Genomic DNA, 19,777 nt, shown 5'->3' on the forward strand with positions numbered 1-19,777 from the left:
CATTGGAGATGTCTGCATGGGTGTCAGGATGGCCGAGTGGTCTAAGGCGCCAGACTCAAGGACCTGTCTTTCCCTTAGTTGGGCGTTCTGGTCTCCAAATGGAGGCGTGGGTTCAAATCCCACTCCTGACACATCTTCTTTTCTTAAATCATCTCTTTTATGTCTAGAGAGGTGACCTCATTTCCTCATTTCTCCTGACATTGTAGGAGCCCTTGCTCCTCCCACATGCTCAGGAAAGCATTTCTCTTAGGCTGCATCTACACAGCAGCGTTCCTTGGGCATAACGGCCATTATACTGCAATAACAATGGGAGCGTCTACACAGCAATTCCATTATTCCGACGTCTGTAACACACCATCCAGACCAGTGGTCTGAGGAGCCAGGAGGTTTCCAGGCTGCAGACAGCCAAACCCACAGGCAAAGACAAAGCAAAGTCCCAGCCACTTCCTGCTCAGCCCAGTGGGGTCTCTGTGTGGCCCCCAGACCTTTTGTTTGCCATTCCTCAGGTGCAGGGGCCCAGATTCAGCAACACTCACAGGCCCCACAGGAGGAGGCTGGTTTCCTGCTTCACCCCACGGCCCAGCAATGAGCCCACAGACTCCCCCTGTGCTCTGGAAGCCAGGTTAGTCATGTGAATTGGGTGGGGGTAGGTAACATCAGGCCTGGGCACTGGGATTATTTACCAGTTTCCCTGGGGGCCCTGCTGTTTTCACAGCACAAATATCTTTCCCATCACCCCGAGTCGTCCCTTTCCCAAGCTGAGAAGAAGAAGTTCCATGAACTCCTGGGAGCTGCTGTTCCAAAGAAGAGGCATTTCCCGTGGAAAAGATGGCCAAGACCAATCCCCTACACAGTACCCCAGAAAATACCAATGGACACTGGGCGCTTGTAAAGCTCCCTCTCAGGCAGCGCTACGGAATGGATCCAGCTGGCCATCGGGCTGACTAACGCCATCAACAGACGAGTCCCAGTGAGACTTCTCAGCCCAAGTGCAAAGACTGTGGAGTCTCCCACTCCCAGCCCAGGGGCAGAGGGGCAGCGCCCTGAGGAGGCGGGTCCCGAGGCAGCAGAAACCTTTGAAGGGAACGGAGACGTAAGGTCAGAAGGAAGGAGAACGAGTCACCTCTTCCCAGGAGAGATGTGGTGGGAAACTACCAGATCCGGTGCAGATCTCACACATGGCAGGGGGGATGTGCTCTTGCGCAACATGCCACCACAGCCAAAGGGACTTTCAGAGATGAAGTCCAGTCCATAGCAGGGCAAATCACCATCCAGATGGATGTCTCTCCAAAACAGGAAGCTACCAGGAGTGGGGCTTGAACCCATTCAGACAAACATCTATTGGACCTTAAGTCCAACGCCTTAACCACTCGGCCATCCTGGTGATGAAGAGAAAGGTAGACGTGTGCAAGTTCTCTCCCCAAATACCCCAGGGACTCGCTCTCAGAGTATCTGCCTGTCCCATCTCTGTGCCAGGGCTTCCCTCCGAAAGGGTGAAAGAGCTGCCCCCTCCTCCGCAGAGAGGGTTTTTCTTGTGCAAGAAGGGGCAGTGTAGACGCTCCTTCTGGTGCAAGAGCCTCTTCTGCAAAAATGGTGGCTCATTAGGTACGCAAATGAGGCTTAGTGATATTCGACGCTTAGCCTCATTTGCATATTTCTCATGCAAGAATCCGTGCGTGTAGACGTAGCCCTAGTGTTTGCCCTGCTTTGCATTTGGCCAGCCCCCATGGATCAGGCCAGTGTTTCCCAACCATTTTTTTTTATACCATGGACAGCCAAGCCCATTCACAAACTTGTGCCAGACCAATAACATTATATTTACATATCTGCATATACATTATGCAAATAACAAATATGCAAATATGGAAATAAACTGTTGCCAGTCCCTAACAGATCAGTGTTTGCAGATATCTACACTTCAAAAATCACAGAAACAATTCCCCTCAGGCTGCTGGAGGGGGCAGCTCCTCCCCCCGGGGGACTGGTGCCTGCAGAGGGAGGGGCGCAGGGAGAGGCACCCACAGAGGCAGGGGGCATTTGCGACACCCTGGTTATAAACTTCAGAAATGTTGTTGGGGCAGAGAAGTTGGTGCCCCCAAGTGTCACCACCAGTCACCTCTGCCCCCCCTCCTGCCCGATGGGGGTGGAGGAGTTACCGTTGCCCCCTTTCACTTTCTATGACCCCCCCGAGTTTCCCTCCATTGCACCCCTGCTCCCAGCCACCTCATGCCTGGCATGATCCCCCCAACCTCCCTTCAGTGGCTCCTGCCTCCCCTTCCCGCCCCACCTCACACGTCCCTGTTCCCCTTCACGTCTCTTATCTGCCCCCACCCTCTTCAGCCACCTCCCCACTCTCTCTGGGATGGTTCCCCCTGCCCGGCATGATCTGGTAGCAGCTTCCCTGGCCCCAGGCTGGGATCACAGCCCCCTCTGCTGAGAGCAGCCCATGGCCAGATCCTCCCACTGCAGCCCTGGGGGGGCCTGCTCTCTGGGAAGGGGAGGCGGTGCTATACCCAATGCTGGGGCTCAGGGATACACCAGAGCTGGGCCCTGCAAGCAGAGGGCAGCAAAGGAGCCAGGCTGAGGCTTTGCAGGGAGCTGGCCGGGGACCTGGCAGGAGGAGGCTCCAGCGAGCACAGAGCCTGCGCAGGGCCAGCCTGCTGGGAGGGGAGCAGGAGCATCCAGCACCATTCAGGCCAGCGGCAGCCGACACTGGGGGAGCTCTGAGACTCCCGGGCAAAGGCCTCCAGCCCCACAGCCCTGGGGTTAGGTGGCCCTGGAACCAGGCCCCCTGGAGTATCATTGTGGCCAGGGGGCTCTAACCCACAGGGGGGCTGGCCCCAGAGCCCAGGGCCTGGGAGTCTGGTCAGCAAGTGAGACTCGCCCGTCAGTCCAAGCTGCTTTCTCCCCGGCTGCCGTTCCTGCCTGTCCCGTGCCAGCGCCGCACGCAGGCCAGTGGGGCAGGACGGGGGGTGTCAGTGGGGCCCTGCTCTCAGACCGTCCCTCACAGGCCCTGTGGGCTGCTGGAGGGCTGAGCCCGTCACCCAGGCCTGGCGCGGGGATGGACCATGGGGCACGTTTCCCCCTGTGAGCGTGTGCGGGGGCAGGAGGGAGCCATACGGGCCCGGCTGAAGGTTTTGTGCTGGGGCTGGAGGCTTGAGCCCGAGCTGTCGGCCTCAGCGGGACTTGCTCCTCCCCCCTCTCCTGCCTTGCTGCCTCCTTTGGCCAGCAGTGCTCAGGGGCAGCCGGGAGAGCCGGCACCAAGGGCAGAGGAGGCCGAGGCACAAGCCCCTCAGAGGGGACAGGCCTGAGGCCTCTGGCTTGCCCAGGCTCACGCCAAGGGGCTTTCTGTGGTGCCGGGCGGGGGAGGGAGGCCAGGCCCAGGCCGGTGGGAGAAGGGGCAGCGCCTGCCAGGGCAGCAAGGGGAGCTGCAGGGAGCGAGACGCAGCGTTTCTGCCGGGATCACTCAAGGGTCCTTCTGTACGTGAAGGCTCCTGTGACACCCCTGTGCTGCTGGGTTCTCCTGCTCTGGCTCTTGCCCTGGCACTCGTCCAAGGGCTACCGGGGCAAAGCAGCCTGCCCCAGGCACCTTCCATAGCTCAACTGGCAGAGCAGAAGCCTCTAGCGGGTGCTCAGGAAGTGCCCTTAGGTGGCTGATTCAACTCCAGCTGAAAGGAGAGATTCTTCTCCCTCCCCCTGGCTGCAGGCCCGGCCTTAGGACCAGGCGGCTGCCTTGGGTCTGTCCCTTTGGGGCCTGGTGCTACAATTGACAAAAAGGTTTTGGGTTCCAGCTGCCAATCAAGTGTCTCAGGCTGCGCAGACCTTGAGTCATGGCAAGAGCTGGAGGGGAATGGGGAACGGCTGCACTTTGGAATGGGAAGGGGGTGTCTGGAACCATAAAGTAGAACAGTTTTAAGACTGCTTTCAAGTAGGGCACCATGGCTTAGCTGGCTAAAGCACCTGCCTAGTAAGCAGGAGATCCTGGGTTCAACTCCCAGTGGTGCCTTGTTACCAGGTCAATGGGTCTTTTCTTCCCACCATTCTTCAACATGTATCTGGAGTTGGTTTTACCTTCAGCTGAGCTTGGTGGTGCCTTCACAGTGGGAGTAGGATAATAGCAAAGAGCAGGAGGTGCCCTAGGGGTTTGATTTAGTGAGGCTTAGCTAGACTTGCTAAATCAAGCTCTGGAAGATGGATTGCAGCAGTGATCTCCACCAGAGTGAAGACATGGCCTAATGGTGCAATTAGTTAGATGCAGACACTAACAGCCCCACTGCTGGTAACTCACAGAGGCTACATCTACACTAAGGCTGTGTCTAGACTGCATCCCTTTTCTGTAAAAGGGATGCAAATTGGACACATCGCAATTGCTAATGATGCAGGGATTTAAATCCCCCCTGCTTCATTTGCATAAAAATGGCTTCCGCTTTTTTCCGGCTTGGAGCTTTGCCGGATCTTTCAGAAAATAAACCCTTAAAATAAGGATTAAGGGATCTTTTGGAAAAGGTTTTATTTTCCGAAAGATCCGCGTCTAGACTGGTGCTTTTTTCCAGCAAAGCTCCGAGCCTGCGTGTTGCACAGCACTGGTAGGAGACATGGAGGGTCAATTGACACCTGCAGCCTCTCAGAACAACCTGTCTCGACCCCCAAGTCCTAGCCCTTCCCTCCACCCTTACTGGGGTCTGCTGGGAATTGCCTGGATGCCAGCCCACCCCAGTGTCAGCCTAAGGATTGTCTGGTCTGTAAAAGCTGCATCCTGGAAATGAGGAAACAGCTAAAGTGACTCTGGTGGGACTTGAACCCACAACCTAAGAATGTCTAGCTGGGCTCACATTAGCCAGTGCAGCTTAGAAGTCCAACATGCTTTCCATTGCACCACAGAGCCCTATGGACTGTCAACATTGATATCTCCACTCTCTGCTTTGCAGCATGGCAATTGCTGGGAGAAAAGAAAGGGGAGCCACGTCTGTCTCTTTTGGGAGAGCAGGTAGGAGGGGCCACTGAGCCCCCAGCAGTGAAAACTAGGAACCAGGACAAAGCTGCAGTTGGAGAACATGGGCATCAATCCCACTACTTTTTGCACACAGAATAAGGGGTTTCTCATTTGAGCTAACTCCCCTGCATGAGAACACATCCCCTGCTCCACCCATCTTCTTCTAGACCCCACAAGGTCTCTGTGGCGGCCTGAGGCTCCTTTCTGAAAGGGCCACTTGTGGGACTGACACCCGTGGGCTGGCTAGCTTGGAGGTTTAGGGGACGTGATGCTCAAAGCACACTGACACGTCTTAAGAGCAAGCCCCTTATTTCAAACCATAACGGGCTCGCTATTCCAACGTCCCTGCAAACCTCATGGCGCGAGGAGTGAGAGGCATTTCGGAACAGTGATTTATTTGGAACTAAGTGCTGTGTAGCCAGCGCCAAATTACAAAATAAGCTATTTCAAAATTGACTTGAAATGAGCTACACAATTGTATCACTTATCTTGAGCTATGGGACGCACCCTAGTGAGTTAGAGCCCAGCTCTGCCCCCAGCTCCCTGCTCCACGCACCCACGTACTGACTCCCTCGCTGCCATGGGGCTGTTTGCATTGGCCTCTTCTCTCTCTAGCCAGGCTTCAGCCAGGACTGAGACTCAGGCAGGAGAATGTGACCCGGCTCCCTGCACCTGGGCCCTGCATTTCTCATCCCTTCAGAGACACTTGCTAGTGGAGGAATAAATCACAGTCACATGAGTGTAGATTATGAAACTTTGTAGTTGTTGTTGCCTTGGAAACTCCCCACAGACCTTCCCCTGGGGGTCCCGGGCAGCCCACTCACACTGCACAGCTCACTTCAAGGTGAGGGTGATGTGTAGACGCACCCATCCTGTTGAGGACCAGCCTGCGGGGGGAGGTTCTGGCCACTTCCTTTCCTTGTCTCTCTCAGACTGTGTCTACATTCCAGGGCTACATCTACACTGCAGGCTTTTTGTGCAAGAGCAGATGTTCTTGCGCAAAAACTTGCAGAGCATCTACACTGCACGTACGTTCTTGCACATGTAAATGTATAGTACAGCATCAGAAAACAGGGCTTCTTGCACAAGAGTTATACCTCTCCCCACGTGGAATAAGCCCTCTTGCACAAGAACTCATCCACAAGGAGGCAGTGTGGAGAGCCAAGAGGGGTTTCTTGCTCAAGAAAGCCCTATGGCTAAAATGCCCATCAGAGCTTTCCTGCGCAGGAGAACGTCCACACTGCCATGGGCGCTCTTACAGAAAAGCACTTCTCTTGTGCAACAGCACATGGGAGTGTGGACACACTGTTGGGCAAGACGTTTTGCACAAAACAGTTCTTGAGCAAGAAGTCTGCAGGGTAGATGTAGCCAGCCCCTCTCTCCAGGGAACTGCAGCCCCTCGGACCAGGCAGCTCCTCCCAGCATTCAGGAGGCACTAGGCCGAGAAGAAACCATCTGACACGGTGCTGCCAGGCAGGAGCCTCACTGCTAGTCACTGTTCCTGGTCCAGGAGCAGAGCGAGTTTTGCCCTGGGCACCGATAATGAGGGTTTGTGCCTCTGTTTGTGTGAGCCCCCATTGGCTCCTACTGGGGGGTGGAGGGTCCGCTGATGCCATAGCTCCTCCTGGGGAGGGGTGGAGGGACCCCTGGTCCAGTATTTCCTGCTATGGAGAAGTAGAGGTAGCCCATTCCCTATAGCTCCTGCCGGAGGGGACCCTGACCCCTTATCTCATGATGCGGTTTCAGTTTTTCCCTGGCGGATGCTCCAGACATGAGGGATTCCAGCGCACTGGCCCAGCCCGGGCCGGCAGTGATGGTTTTATACACAGCAGGGAAATTCCCCGGCTTCTCTCCCTCACAGAGCTGCTGCCTCTCCGGGAGGCGGATGAACTGCGGGTGCGGGACAGCTCCCTGCCAGCAGGGACAGCAGCCAAGGCACCAAATATCGCTGGGTCTGCAGCCAGTGCTGGGAACTGGGCAGGGAACAGGAGGCTTTTGTGTCACACACGTCTCAGGTAGGACGGACCCTCACTGAGCCCAGACTGTGACTGGTCCTAGCCAGGAATGTGTCCGGGGCTGGTTTGTGACACTCTCAGGCCGTGTCTACACTGGGCGTAAGAGCGACGCTGCCGCGGTCGATGTTCCGGGCTCTAGGGAAGACCAGCTGATTGGAACTGAGCTGTGCAGAGTCTTGTAAAGGGAACCGCAACTTCTCTGGGTATTTGACGAGTTTTATATGAGGGTTTATCAGAAGGGATGTTGTGGGCTCTGCAACAAGGTGGGTGGGACAGGAAAGCTGCACACAGGCAGGGGAATTAGCTCAAGTGGTAGAGTGCTCGCTTTGCATGCGAGAGGCAGTGGGATCAATACCCACATTCTCCAGTGCAAGGTGTTTGCTGCTTCCTCTTTTCCACAGGCAGAGCCAGCCAGGGGCTAAGTGCTCCCAGGGGCTCCTTCCCTCTTCCATAAGGAAATGGGCTGGTTTCTGCAGGGCAGGGGGTGTCATGTTTGCCTCACAGGGTGCAGTTCCCTGGGTAAAAGTCAGGCAGGCCAAGTTCAGCCTGTAACACCCAGCAGAGGGGATTCGCCAGCCTGGGGAGGGAAGGAACAGACCAGCACTTGGGAGCTTGGCTGCCAGCTGCTTAGCACATCTGGACACAGAAGAATCCCAAGACTTGGTTCTGCCAGGCTCCAGTTTCCCCTCTTCTGTTTCTTTTCAGCTCCCTGCAAACTGCCTCCCAGCTGTGGGTGAGGCTGAGTGTGTGTGAAACCAGCTGCGCTTTGGATGATTTTGCTAATTGTTTAAAAAGCCTCAGGCACCTCTTCTGCTTGGGGAGGTATCTGTAACCATCCTTCCCGTTTGTCTATACCAGAGTCTAAGGGTACGTCTACAGAATCTGACGGGGGACAATCAGCAGGCAGAGGGTTATTTTTTGTCCTCCCTGGGCTGATGTGGCTAGAACTGAAGAGAAGAAAATCCTCTTCCCTTCTCCTCAGAAGATGGAAATTGCAGTTGGTTCTCTCTCTGCTTCTACTAAAGCTGGACCCCAGGACTAGACTGTTTCTTTCTAAAACCCTGGTGAAAACTGAGAGTGAATTGCTTAGGGTACGTCTAGACTACAGGCTTTTGTCGACAGAAGTTTTGTCGACAGATACTGTCGACAAAACTTCTGTCGACAAAGAGCGTCTACACTACATTCAGTTCTGTCGACAAAGCAAGCTGCTTTGTCGACATGGTAGTGTAGACGCAAAGGACAGTTTACATGCAATAACACCTTCTGTCGACAGAAACTCTGTCGACAGAAGGCGTTATGCCTCGTAAAATGAGGTTTACCAGCGTCGACAAAACTGCTGAGTTCTGTCGACTTTATGTCGACAGAAGTCAGCGGTAGTGTAGACGCAGGTATAGTTTTGTCGACAAAAGTCCACTTTTGTCGACAAAACTCTGTAGTCTAGACACACCCTAAGACACAGATTAGATTTTGCTTCCCAGTGGTGCCGCATCCCTCCTTTATCTCTGCAGTTACAGCCCCTTCTCTCTCCCATTTCTAACCCATCTCCTGGGTTTCCATGCTGTTCACTTTCCTGTGGGCATTGGGCACCTGCCCCCGTCAAACCTACTTGAAATCCTCAATTTGGTCCCTTCCTGAGGACACAAAATTAAAAACTGAGAATTCCTTTGCCCCGCAGCAATCTCTGTTGGACAAAGCGTTAGCAACTGAATATTTGCCCAAGTTTAAGTGCAACAGAAAACAAAAGCTAGTGTGTTTCTGTGATGTAGTGGTTATCACGTTTGCCTAACATGCAAAAGGTCCCTGGTTCAAAACCAGACAGAAATACAGTGTCTTTCCTTATTGCAGTTCCCCTTGGTGCCCACAAGGCATTTCCAGGGTCTGCCCTCTGATGCAGGGCTGGAGGGCCTGTGTGTTGGCTTTCAGGAGCATGTAGGAGAGCTAAACAGGTTAGGCTGAGATGGGAGGAGGCAGGGCTGGGGCTGAGACTTCTCAGCAGTCCTTTATGTGGGACCAGGTCATTGAAGGGACTCAATTCAGGGCTCACCCTGGAAGTGCCACTACTGTGGCTGTGCACCTTCGGGTCAGTGTGGCTGTCGCCTTTGGTGCAAGGGGACACAAAGCCACATAATGTCCTGCCACATGCCCAGACATCCTAATCCCCTCACTTCCTTCCCACCCAGCACCCCCCGCTTCCTTTGACACCCTCCCTTGTTCCTGCTCCCCCACCCTGCTCCTGCATCCACGTTCCTTCTCCATCCTTTCTCCTGGCCACACACGGCTCCTTGGCGCTTCTCAAGCCAGGCCCTGCAAGGAGCCACCAGAGCAGGAACCAGCCCTGGGAGCTCAGCTTGCACCAGATCTGGTAGTTTCCCACCACATCTCACCTGGGAAGAGGTGACTTGTTCTCCTTCCTTCTGACCTTACGTCTCCGTTCCCTTCAAAGGTCTCTGCTGCCTCGGGACCCACTTCCTCAGGGCGCTGCCCCTTTGCCACTGGGCTGGGAGTGGGAGACCCCACAGTCTCTGCACTTGGGCTGAGAAGTCTCATTGGGACTCGTCTGTTGGTGGCGTTAGTCAGCCCGATGGGCAGCCGGATCCATTCCATAGCACTGCCCGAGAGGGAGCTTTACAAGTGCCCAGTGTCTGGTATTTTCTGGGGCTCTGTGTAAGGGGTTGGGCTTGGCCATCTTCTCCACGGGAAATGCCTCTTCTTTGGAACAGCAGCTCCCAGGAGTTCATGGAACTTCTTCGTCTCAGCTTGGGAAAGGAACTACTCAAGGGCGATGGGACAGAGATTTATGTAATGATGACAGGGGTGCAGAAAGCAATAAGAATTTTTTTATTCTACTCAAGATCCCAGGTGACAGAATGAAACTGGTAAGTAACCAAATTAAAAATAAACCAAAAGGGACCATTTTTGCACCCAGTAGAACTCCTTGCCAGTGGATGTTGTGAAGGTGAAATCTACAAGAAGCTGCAAAACAGAACTGGATAATGTAATGCAGGAAAGGTCAATCAATGGCATTTAACCAGGATGGACAGGGCAGGTGTCCCTAGCTGGTGTATTCTAGAAGCTGGGAATGGGCGACAGGAGGGATCATTTAATAACTGTCTGTCCTGAGGATTCCCACTGGGCAATGAAATTGGCTGCTGTGGTGAGACAGGATCCGGGGCTAGTTTGGCAACTGGCATGGCCCCATCTGGCTGTTCTGCTGTTCTGTTTGGTTTCTGTTCTTGTCCCCTCTGGGCAATGGAAAACGGACCCATGTCCTGGAGGGGACAAAAAGTGGCCTGTGAAAGGCTAGTGTAGGTAACGAAAAAGATATTGTCATGTTTCCCGGGTGGTCTAGTGGTTAGGATTCAGCACTTTTACTGCTGAGACCTGGGTTAGATTCCCAGTCAGGGAAATCAGCCCCAACTTTGACATGACTCTTTCATCTTACCTCCTAGTTACAGCAACTATGGCCCAAGAGGTTCACTCAGGGCCCCTTTCCCACCTCTCCCTCATGGCCAAGACAGCACCTGCCATTTTCACAAGCCCTTCAGAAGGGGCAGAGCTGGTGACTCAAACTGCCCCTCCCCTCTCCCATGTGGGCAGCCCTGCAGGAAGCTCTGTGGCACACACAGCACTAGCCCAGCACAGTGTCAGGTCGGCACAAGATCCATTGGTTCAGTTTGGTTGTTGAAGGAGACAACCCAGAACTGGCTCCAGCCCCCACTCAGTAACCTGGGGAAATGACCCACCAGGCCTGGGCCCCTCGGAGAGGCAACGATTCCCCACTGGCCAGGGCAGAGCCTCCCTCTGACACAGTCATGGAGCCTTCTCCCCCTGGTCCTGCCTCCCCCTTCACTCAGCTCTCACTGCTCGGTGCTGCCAGGGAGGGGCCTCACTGCGAGAGCCGCCTGGGCAGGTTCCTGCCACAGAGACACGTCCCAGAGCAGGACGGATGCTCAGACCGACACTGAGTGTTGCTCAGCGCTGGGGTGAGACAGGGAAGGAGAAAAGGGTCTAACGGCGCCTGCAGCCTTTCAGTACAGCCCCCGGCCCCACCCCAAGTCCCAGCACCAGCCCTTCCCTCTGCCTCTGCTGGAATTCACTGGGCACTGTCTGGACTCAGGCCTCCCCGGTGCCAGCCTAAGGGCTCTGGAGAAGACATGGCAGCTCCATGAGCAGAGTCCTGAGCCCCTGGCTGGGCAGGGCTCATTAAGCAGCTGGGGAAGGCTGGTCTGCTGCAGAGCTTAGGGTAGTCGGGGGCAATGACTTTTGCTGGGAACCGCTCCCAGGGCTGCACTTTTCCATGCTATTAATGGAGGAGGTGGGGGTCTGGGATGCAGGCTGGTGCAGACAGGAGCTTGGGGCAGATGATTGGGGTGCAGGATCTGGGAGGGATGCGGTTTCAGGATGGGTGCAGAGGCTTGTGTTTACATGGGGTACCAGTGGGTTGAAGGGAGGGAGGGGCTGGGATGCGAGAGGCAGGCTCTGGCTGGGAGACTTACCTGGCTCACTCCCGGCCAGCAGCCCAGCACATTTCTCAGGCAGCCTGCCCTGCCCCCACACAGGCTCTCAACCTCCATTAGGCAATAAGCTGAGGGGCTGCAAAAGGCCCTTGTGATGTCACTGCCACACCCACCCCTGCCCTCCAGGGCTAATGTCCTGCCCCAGGCAGCCCCTTTGCATGGCTGAGCTGCTCCCAGGGGTGAAAGTGACACATTTCTTACAGGGCCTGTTCTATTGGGCATCACTCCTTGGGCCAGGGGAGGCTCAAGGGAGAAACGAGGGGGGTTTCAGTAAAGCTACATGTGAATGGACCCATCTAGCAACCACTGCCAGCCACACGCACAGGGGGAGATGTTTGTGCAAGCACAACATGCAGTGAAGACATACTGGGAGAGAAGTGGCAGGCCCAGAAAAAGTAGCTCTCTCAGTTGCCAAAGTAGCTCAGTGGGGAGAGCGTTAGACTGAAGATCTAAAGATCCCTGGTTCAATCCCAGGCTTTGGCAAAAGTCTTTGTTCTTGAGGCTTGTCCCTTCTTTGGCTCCTCTGTGAAGAGCCCAGCTGGGCCTCCTGGAAGGGCCTTGTCTGCCCTGCTGCTCCAGCTAGGAGCCAGCAAGTCCTGCCCCTCCTCTGCCAGGGAAGGAAAAAGGAGCTCTCCTTAAAGCAGCATCAATGCCCTCAGAACACCTGCCCTGGCTCTGCCAGCTGAGTTGTTGAAGCTCCTCTGTCACTGCTGCTTTGTCCATCCTGGCAGGAACAGAATCCGGGATTCACCCAATCAGGCCAGTGCCCAGTAACCCCAGACAGACGTGCACATCTGCACGCTGGCAGCAGCTATTGTGGGACTCTGCAAATCCACCACTAGACCTGAGTCCCCACATGCCCGGCAGCCCAAGGGAGGGCTCTGGGGTCTCAAGCAAACAGAGTCTCAGGCGGGGCGGGGGGAGGGTCTCAGCAAACTGGGATCTCGGAGTTTGGGATCTCTGGAGGGGTGAAGCATCAAACCAGCCTCCTCCTGTGGGGCCCGTGAGTGTTGTAGAATCTGGGCCCCTGCAACCTGGCAACAGCAAACAAAAGGTCTGGGGGCCACACAGAGACCCCGCTGGGCTGAGCAGGAAGTGGCTGGGACTTTGCTTTGTCTTTGCCTGTGGGCTTGTCTGTCTGCAGCCTGGAAACCTCCTGGCTCCTCAGACCACTGGTCTGGGTGGAGCATTACCGAAGTGAGAATAATGGAATTGCTGTGTAGATGCTCCCATTGTTATTGCAGTATAATGGCCGTTATTCCCAAGGAACGCTGCTGTGTAGATGCAGCCGCAGAGAAATCCTAAGCAAGCGCTTCTACAATGGCAGGGGAGACCCACATCTCCATTCAGAGGCCATCCTGACACAACTGAAGTTTTCTTATATGTGTGAGTTGCTCCGTGAGGCCAAGGGGGCCCCTCTCTTTCCCCTTCTAACAGCTGCTCTGCAGCACAGCTGGGTTTATCCACTCTCACCCTCACTCACCGTTGTGAGGTGTTTTGCAGGGAGCTGAAAAGAAGGCTATGGCTACACTTGTGGCTTCTTGCACGAGTAATATGCAAATGAGGCTAAACATGGAATATCTCTAAACCTCATTTGCATAGCTAATGAGCTCCATATTTGCGGAAGAAGCTCTTGTGCCGGAAGGAGCTGTCTACATTGCCCCTTCTAGCATAACGAAAACCCTCCTGCAGAATGCCGTTATGCCGATTATTTTCAGGACATCACAAGGGCCTTTTGCAGCCCCTCAGCTTATTGGCTAAAGGAGGTTGGGAGGTGATGACCTCACAGAGAGTCCATGACAATGGCCAGGTGGGACAGGCTGCAGGGCAGGGGCCCTCTCAGAAATGCCCCCCTGATTTTGCTGCAGGGAGTCTCCTTCTTGAGGTCTGCTCTTGAGGCCAGAGAGAGAATGAGGGTCACAAGCACAAGTGTGAGGAGGAGCCTCATAGGAGTCATCGCCTTTCCCTCGACTGACTGACCTGGAAGACAGATGTCCCTGTGGAGAAGGACAGAGTCATCAAGAGATGCTGCACTAGTATAGCAGGGGAATTAGCTCAAGTGGTAGAGCACTTGCTTAGCATGTGAGAAGTAGTAGGATTGATACCCACATTCTCTAATGCTGTGTGGTCCCTTTTTTTTTTTCACAAGCAGAGCCATTCAGAAGACCAAGAGCCTCCAGTGGCTCCTCTCTCTTCCTACTCACTCACCCTAAAAGCCAGCCACGGCTTAGTTCCAAATCAGTAAATCTCATTGCACAAGGGACATCGCCTCTTTCGAAATAGCTATTTTGAAATAGTGGTAGTGTGGATGCTCCACTGCTGTTATTTCAAAATAGCTCCTGCCCAGGGCCATACAAAGTAATTACTCCCCAGTGCCTCCTGGGGATCTAAGTCCAGGTAGAGCGTCCACTGGCAGCTTCTTGTGCAACAACTCTTTTGCGGAATAGTTCTTGTGCAAAAGGTCTTGCACAAGAGAGCATCCACACTGCCATGTGCTTTTTTGCAAGAGATGTACTTTTCTGCAAGAGCATCCATGGCAGTGTGGACGCTCTCTTGCGCAATTAAGCACTGATGGCCATTTCAGATAGGGGCTTCTTGTGCAAGAAATTAATGTTGCCTGTTGACACTACCCTCTTGTGGAAGAGCTGTTGCACAAGAGGGTTTATTCCTCGTGGGGAGAGGAATAACTCTTCCGGAAGAAGACCTGTTTTCCGATGCTGTACTGTAAATTTACTTGCGGAAGAACATGCGTGCAGTATAAACGCGCTGCAAGTTTTTGTGCAAAAAGCCTGCAAGTGTAGACATAACCCCCGAGATGGATTGCAGCAGAAATCCCCACCTGAGCAAAGACAGGGCCTAATGGTGCAAGTAGTGAGATGCTGACACTAACAGCCCCACTGCTGGTAACTCAGAGATGCCCTTGTTGTCCTAGGAAGGGGTATGGCCAAAACGCAGGCCTTACTGTGAGCAGGATTTGAACCTGCACAGGGAAACCCTATTGGATTTTGAGTCCAACACCTTAACCACTCAGCCATCACAGCTGCATGTAGTGGGGGGACCAGGGAAACTGGTAAATAATTCCAGTGCACAGTCCTAACATCACCTGCCATAGAATTCACACAGCAAACCATTTCAACAGCTGTGCAGAGGAGTTCTGGCTGTTCTTGTCTTAGGCTGCCTTGGAGGTGAGTTCTGCTTCAAGGTCTTCGCTCCTCTTCCTTTCCCTTCTCTTCTCCCCTTTTCCTTCTTCTTGCTGGTCTCCTTCTTGGACCCCAGTTTATATAGAGAAACTCAATACTGCTTAGTTCTTCCTTAACCAATTATTTTAATATAATTTCACTAACCAAACGTAACATACTGTAACAGAATGACCTAACCAATCATACCCCACCGCCTTAGTTGATTTACACCTAGCAAAATCAATTATACAGCAGACAGAAACAGATCCAAACCAGACAGTGATCACACAGACAAACAACAGGAAAGTGAGGACAAGAATCATAGAATGCCCATTGCACAACCACAACTATTGGTAAGCAGTCTTTTGCCAGTCAAAATGCTGTTAAGTTTTCTCTACTCACTGTGAGATCTGTTTCCTGCCTGGTGACAGTGGGTGCCACTAGGATAAGAGACCCTCCTCCAGCCTTGTGTAGCACTATTTAAATGACATTTAGCTGGAATATGAGCATGTGACTCCAGGCTTTACAACTAATTGCTGCTGCTCTTCCATTTGGCTACAGAAGAAGGCTTCAGTTTAGACCTACTGAATACCTACAGGCCTTCCAATAGGGTTACAGAAAAACCACAGTGCTACATAGGATCTTTCCAAGCCAAAGATAGCAGGATCCACAAGCACAGACAAATGGAAGTAAATACAACTGCGAAGGGATTCACACCCTTAAACTTTTGATCCAAAATCAGACACCTTATTCTTTAGGACACACACTCTTGTGTTGGCTACGATTGGACTTCCTGAAATGTGTAAGTAGGGAGTAGTCTCCCTAGTCCATCAGGTTTCATTTTCCTTGTTTGGGGGTTTAGAAATCATGTCTGAGCTGATGAATTATTCTTATTGTGTGCAACTAAGGATTGCAGCCCAGGGATTTTTCCTGAATCTATGTTACCACCTAGGCTTAAATTCAACACTACACCTAAGCTTAAACAAAGACATTAATTATCTTACCCATTACAAAGATAGCTTCCCCAATTATAACCTCTAATATCATTAGCTCACAGACATTAACCTCTGCCCCCATCCCTCTTCTGTTCTGAAATGTGATTTGTCCTTTTCATATGTGTTCGGTTTTTTAATTGTATCCTTTGATATATATGGTTGTGACAATTTTCTTCCACTATTTGATCTGAGGAAGTGGGTCTGGCCCACGAAAGCTCATCACCTAATAAACCATCTTGTTAGTCTTTAAAGTGCTACATAGTCCTGGTTTTTGCCTCAGTCTGGAGTTTCACACCCTGACTGACCAGAATAAAGTGTCTCAAAGCCTCACATAGGGACAGCTCAGCCAGTGGGTTAGAAGCACCGGGACACAGAGAGACTCAGGAACTGCTCAGAGACAACCACTGGCGAGAAGCAGAACAATTCCCCCAGCAGTCGATTGGTTCTGGCTCATTTGCTAGGACTTAAGGAGAACAACAAAGTCCTGAGTCTCCTCCCTGTGACTGGCACCTGCTCGGTTAATCAGAACCAAGAGTCTAGTCACAGAGCACTAGAACTGGCAAGGATCTTCAGAGGTGAATTCCAGTCCCCTGCCCTCATACCAAGGCAAAGCACCATCCAGATCAATGTCTCTCCAAAGCAGGGAAACTACCAGAAGTGAGGTCTGAATCCACACAGACAAATATCTATTAGAACTTAACTCCAACACATTAAACACTCGGCCATCCTGGTGGTGCCAAGGTGGGAGGAAGGATGAAAGATCTCTCTCCAAACAGCCCAGGGACTCGCTCTCAGGGCATCTGCCCATCCCATCTCTGTGCCAGGGCTTCCTGCCGTGAGGGTGAGAGAGCCGCCCCCTCCCCACAGCCAGGAGAGAAGCAGGGAAAAGGGAAACCAAACGAGACAAAACCCAGCGTCCCCAGGGATTCCGAGGGACAGAGGCCTGGTGGGGAAAATACCCCCCCCCCCTTCACCCAGTGTTTTCCCTGCCTTGCATTCGGCCAGCCCCCAGGGATCAGGCCAGTGTTTCCAGCCTTTGTATTTATCTACCATGGACAGCCAAACCCATTCACAAACTTGTGCCAGAGCAATAACATTATATTTACATATCTGCATATACATTATGCAAATAACTAATATGCAAATATGGAAATAAACTGTTGCCAGTCCCTAACAGATCAGTGTTTGCAGGTATCTACACTTAAAAAATCACAGAAACAATTCCCCTCAGGCTACTGGAGGGGGCAGCTCCTCCCCCGGGGGACTGGAGCCTGCAGAGGGAGGGGCGCAGGGAGAGGCACCCACAGAGGCAGGGGGCATTTGGGACACCCTGGTTATAAACTTCAGAAATTCTATTGAGGCAGAGGAGTTGGTGCCCCCAAGTGCCACCACCAGTCACCTCTGCCCTTCCCACCCCCCTCCCCACCTGATGGTGTGAGGGATCTGCTGCTGTATCTCCCCCCTCTCCTTCTGTACAAGCCCTGCCCTGTGTCTCCCCTTCCCCAGCCAGGCTTCTGGGGCTGGAGGCTTGAGCCCGAGCTGTCGGCCTCAGCGGGATTTGCTCCTCCCCACTCACCTGCCTTGCTGCCTCCTTTGGCCGGCAGTGCTCAGGGGCAGCCGGGAGAGCCGGCACCAAGGGCAGAGGAGGCCGAGGCACAAGCCCCTCAGAGGGGACAGGCCTGAGGCCTCTGGCTTGCCCAGGCTCACGCCAAGGGGCTTTCTGTGGTGCCGGGCGGGGGAGGGAGGCCAGGCCCAGGCCGGTGGGAGAAGGGGCAGCGCCTGCCAGGTTTCTGCATGGTTTCACTCAAGGGTCCTTCTGCGTGTGAAGCACCAGTGACACCCCTGTGCTGCTGGGTTCTCCTGCCCCTCCCCTTCGGGGGGCTCTTGCCCTGGCACTCATGGGAGGGCCAACCTGGGCAAAGCAGCCTGCACCAGGCACCTTCCATAGCTCAGCTGGCAGAGCAGAGGCCTGTAGCGGGTGGTGGGCAAGTGCCCTTAGGTTGCTGATTCAACTCCAGCTGAAAGGAGAGATTCTTCTCCCTCCCCCTGGCTGCAGGCCCGGCCTTAGGACCAGGCGGCCGCCTTGGGTCTGTCCCTTTGGGGCCTGGTGCTACAGTTGACAAAAAGGTTTTGGGTTCCAGCTGCCAATCAAATGTCTTGGGCTGCGCAGGCCTTGAGTCATGGCAAGAGCTGGAGGGGAACGGGGAACGGCTGCACTTTGGAATGGGAAGGAGCCAGCCATGGTGCTCTCCTCAAAAACAACCCTAAAACAGTCCCTGCAGCTGCCTCCGGCTCTCCTCTGAAAGGGCCACTAGCCACTCCCTTTGCTGTGGGCTGGTTCATTCAGAAACTTAGCAGTTGGGGCTAATAGCATTAAGTTGTTGGGCTCAATCCCCTTGGTGAGTTGGTGTTTCTCAGCCAGTCGTCTGGTTTTCAGTCTAATGCTCTCCCACCTGAGCTACTCTGGCTGCTACAAGCAGGCCTCTCTGGAAGAGGGGGAGGGGGACAGAGCTAATCAGATTAAGATAATTTGTCAGTGCCAGGTTGTGCCTGAGAAAGCTGACATGACGATCAAACACAAGAATAACTCGAGGGCTATGTCTACACTTGAGGTTTCTTGTGCAAGCAAGAAAACATCCACGCTGCCATGTGCCAGCTGTGCTTTTGCGCAAGAGCGCCCATGGCAGTGTGGATGCGCAACGGCAGGGATAGCCCCACATTACTGAGTGGGGGCTGGAGCCAATTCTGGGTTGTCTCCTTCAACAACCAAAGGGAACAAACAGATCTTGTGCAGACCTGACTGTGCGCTGGGCTAGTGCTGTGTGTGCCACAGAGCTTCCTGCAGGGCTGCCCACATGGGAGAGGGGAGGGGCAGTTTGAGTCACCCAGCTCTGCCCCTTCTGAAGGGCTTGTGAAAATGGCAGGTGCTGTCTTGGCAGTGAGGGAGAGGTGGGAAAGGGGCCCCAAGTGAACCTCTTGGGTCACAGCTGCTGTAACAATGAGGTAAGATGAAGGAGTGGGCAGCTGTCATATGAAGAGTGAGGCAGGTTTCCCTGACTGGGAATTGAACCCAGGCCTCAACAGCGAAAGTGTTGAATCCTAACCACTAGACCCCCAAGAAGACATGAAGATGCTTCTTTCCTTACCTACACTAGCCCTTCACAGGCCACCTTCTGGCAGTGAAGGACTCAGCACATGGGTCAGTGGGTGGGGCAGGGAACTGGGAGTAGATCTTGGCTCTAACTCACTAAGTCATCTTGGCCTGTTCAGTGAATCTCTCCCTGGCTCTATGGCCGTGTCTGTACAGCAGGGACAGCAACACTCACAGCCCCACAGGAGGGCCCCTGGCCTAGCAATGTGGCCCCCTGAGCAGCCTCTGATGTTCCCTGTGTGAGCCCCAGAACCAGCCCTGAGTGACGGGGGGAGGGGGAGCAGCTCACACATGCCAAGGGGCTGGCCAGGGCAGGACATGAGCCTGCACGGCAGCAGTGACATCACAAGGAACTTTTTCAGCACCTCAGCTCATTGGCTGGGAGGCAGTGACCTCACAGAGGGTCCATGGCAACAGCCAGGTGGGACAGGCTGCAGGGCTGGGGCATCTCAGAGACCCCCATGGCCTGGCTGCCTGGAATCTCCTTTGTGAGGTTTCCCCCTGAGGGCAGAAGGGATTGAGGGTCCCAGCTGGGAGTGTCTCTGTGGAGATTTCCCCTTTCCCCAGGCTGCAGTGGGAGGGGCTGGGGCAGGCAGGGGTACAGGAGGAGCTGGCACTGAACTGAAGAGAGACCTAGGAGAAGCAAGAGGAAAGGCTGTGAACATCTGATGAGGATGGGATTCAAACCTATGTGTGCAGAGCTCAATGGATTAGCAGTCCATTGCCTTAACCACTCAGCCACCTCATCTGAGTGTTGGGAATTTGTTACAAACTACCCAAAGCCATCACTGCGAGGAACCATTGTGCCACTCGCAGGCTGGCCAGGGACACCCAGGGCTGGAAGGTTTTGGCTTTTCACAATGTTCCCTGGGCTGTTGTACAAAGCTCAGTGCTGGTAACAAACCCAAACACCCCTTGGCTACATCT

The 19,777-nt window shown here is 53.8% G+C and overlaps 1 protein-coding gene and 10 non-coding genes across 11 annotated transcripts in view; 6 read left to right on the forward strand and 5 right to left on the reverse strand.

The window, feature by feature from the left end:
* The window catches only part of LOC142821517 (uncharacterized), a 191,127-nt gene that overhangs the window by 53,220 nt on the left and 118,130 nt on the right, over nt 1-19,777 (reverse strand). The gene's annotated exons all lie outside the window — the stretch shown is intronic.
* TRNAL-CAA (transfer RNA leucine (anticodon CAA)) lies at nt 23-131 on the forward strand. Its single transcript has 2 exons — nt 23-60; nt 86-131. It is a non-coding gene; the product is annotated as a tRNA-Leu (tRNA).
* On the reverse strand, nt 1,302-1,384 carry TRNAL-UAA (transfer RNA leucine (anticodon UAA)). Its single transcript has one exon. It is a non-coding gene; the product is annotated as a tRNA-Leu (tRNA).
* TRNAT-AGU (transfer RNA threonine (anticodon AGU)) lies at nt 3,933-4,006 on the forward strand. Its single transcript has one exon. It is a non-coding gene; the product is annotated as a tRNA-Thr (tRNA).
* On the forward strand, nt 7,303-7,375 carry TRNAA-UGC (transfer RNA alanine (anticodon UGC)). The gene has a single exon. It is a non-coding gene; the product is annotated as a tRNA-Ala (tRNA).
* Nucleotides 8,760-8,832, forward strand: TRNAV-AAC (transfer RNA valine (anticodon AAC)). The gene has a single exon. It is a non-coding gene; the product is annotated as a tRNA-Val (tRNA).
* On the forward strand, nt 10,343-10,414 carry TRNAK-UUU (transfer RNA lysine (anticodon UUU)). The gene has a single exon. It is a non-coding gene; the product is annotated as a tRNA-Lys (tRNA).
* Nucleotides 11,936-12,008, forward strand: TRNAF-GAA (transfer RNA phenylalanine (anticodon GAA)). Its single transcript has one exon. It is a non-coding gene; the product is annotated as a tRNA-Phe (tRNA).
* On the reverse strand, nt 14,485-14,566 carry TRNAL-CAA (transfer RNA leucine (anticodon CAA)). Its single transcript has one exon. It is a non-coding gene; the product is annotated as a tRNA-Leu (tRNA).
* Nucleotides 18,749-18,820, reverse strand: TRNAE-UUC (transfer RNA glutamic acid (anticodon UUC)). Its single transcript has one exon. It is a non-coding gene; the product is annotated as a tRNA-Glu (tRNA).
* On the reverse strand, nt 19,517-19,598 carry TRNAS-GCU (transfer RNA serine (anticodon GCU)). The gene has a single exon. It is a non-coding gene; the product is annotated as a tRNA-Ser (tRNA).

Source organism: Pelodiscus sinensis, chromosome 31, assembly GCF_049634645.1.
Source record: "Pelodiscus sinensis isolate JC-2024 chromosome 31, ASM4963464v1, whole genome shotgun sequence".
In the NCBI taxonomy this organism is placed as follows: domain Eukaryota; kingdom Metazoa; phylum Chordata; order Testudines; family Trionychidae; genus Pelodiscus; species Pelodiscus sinensis.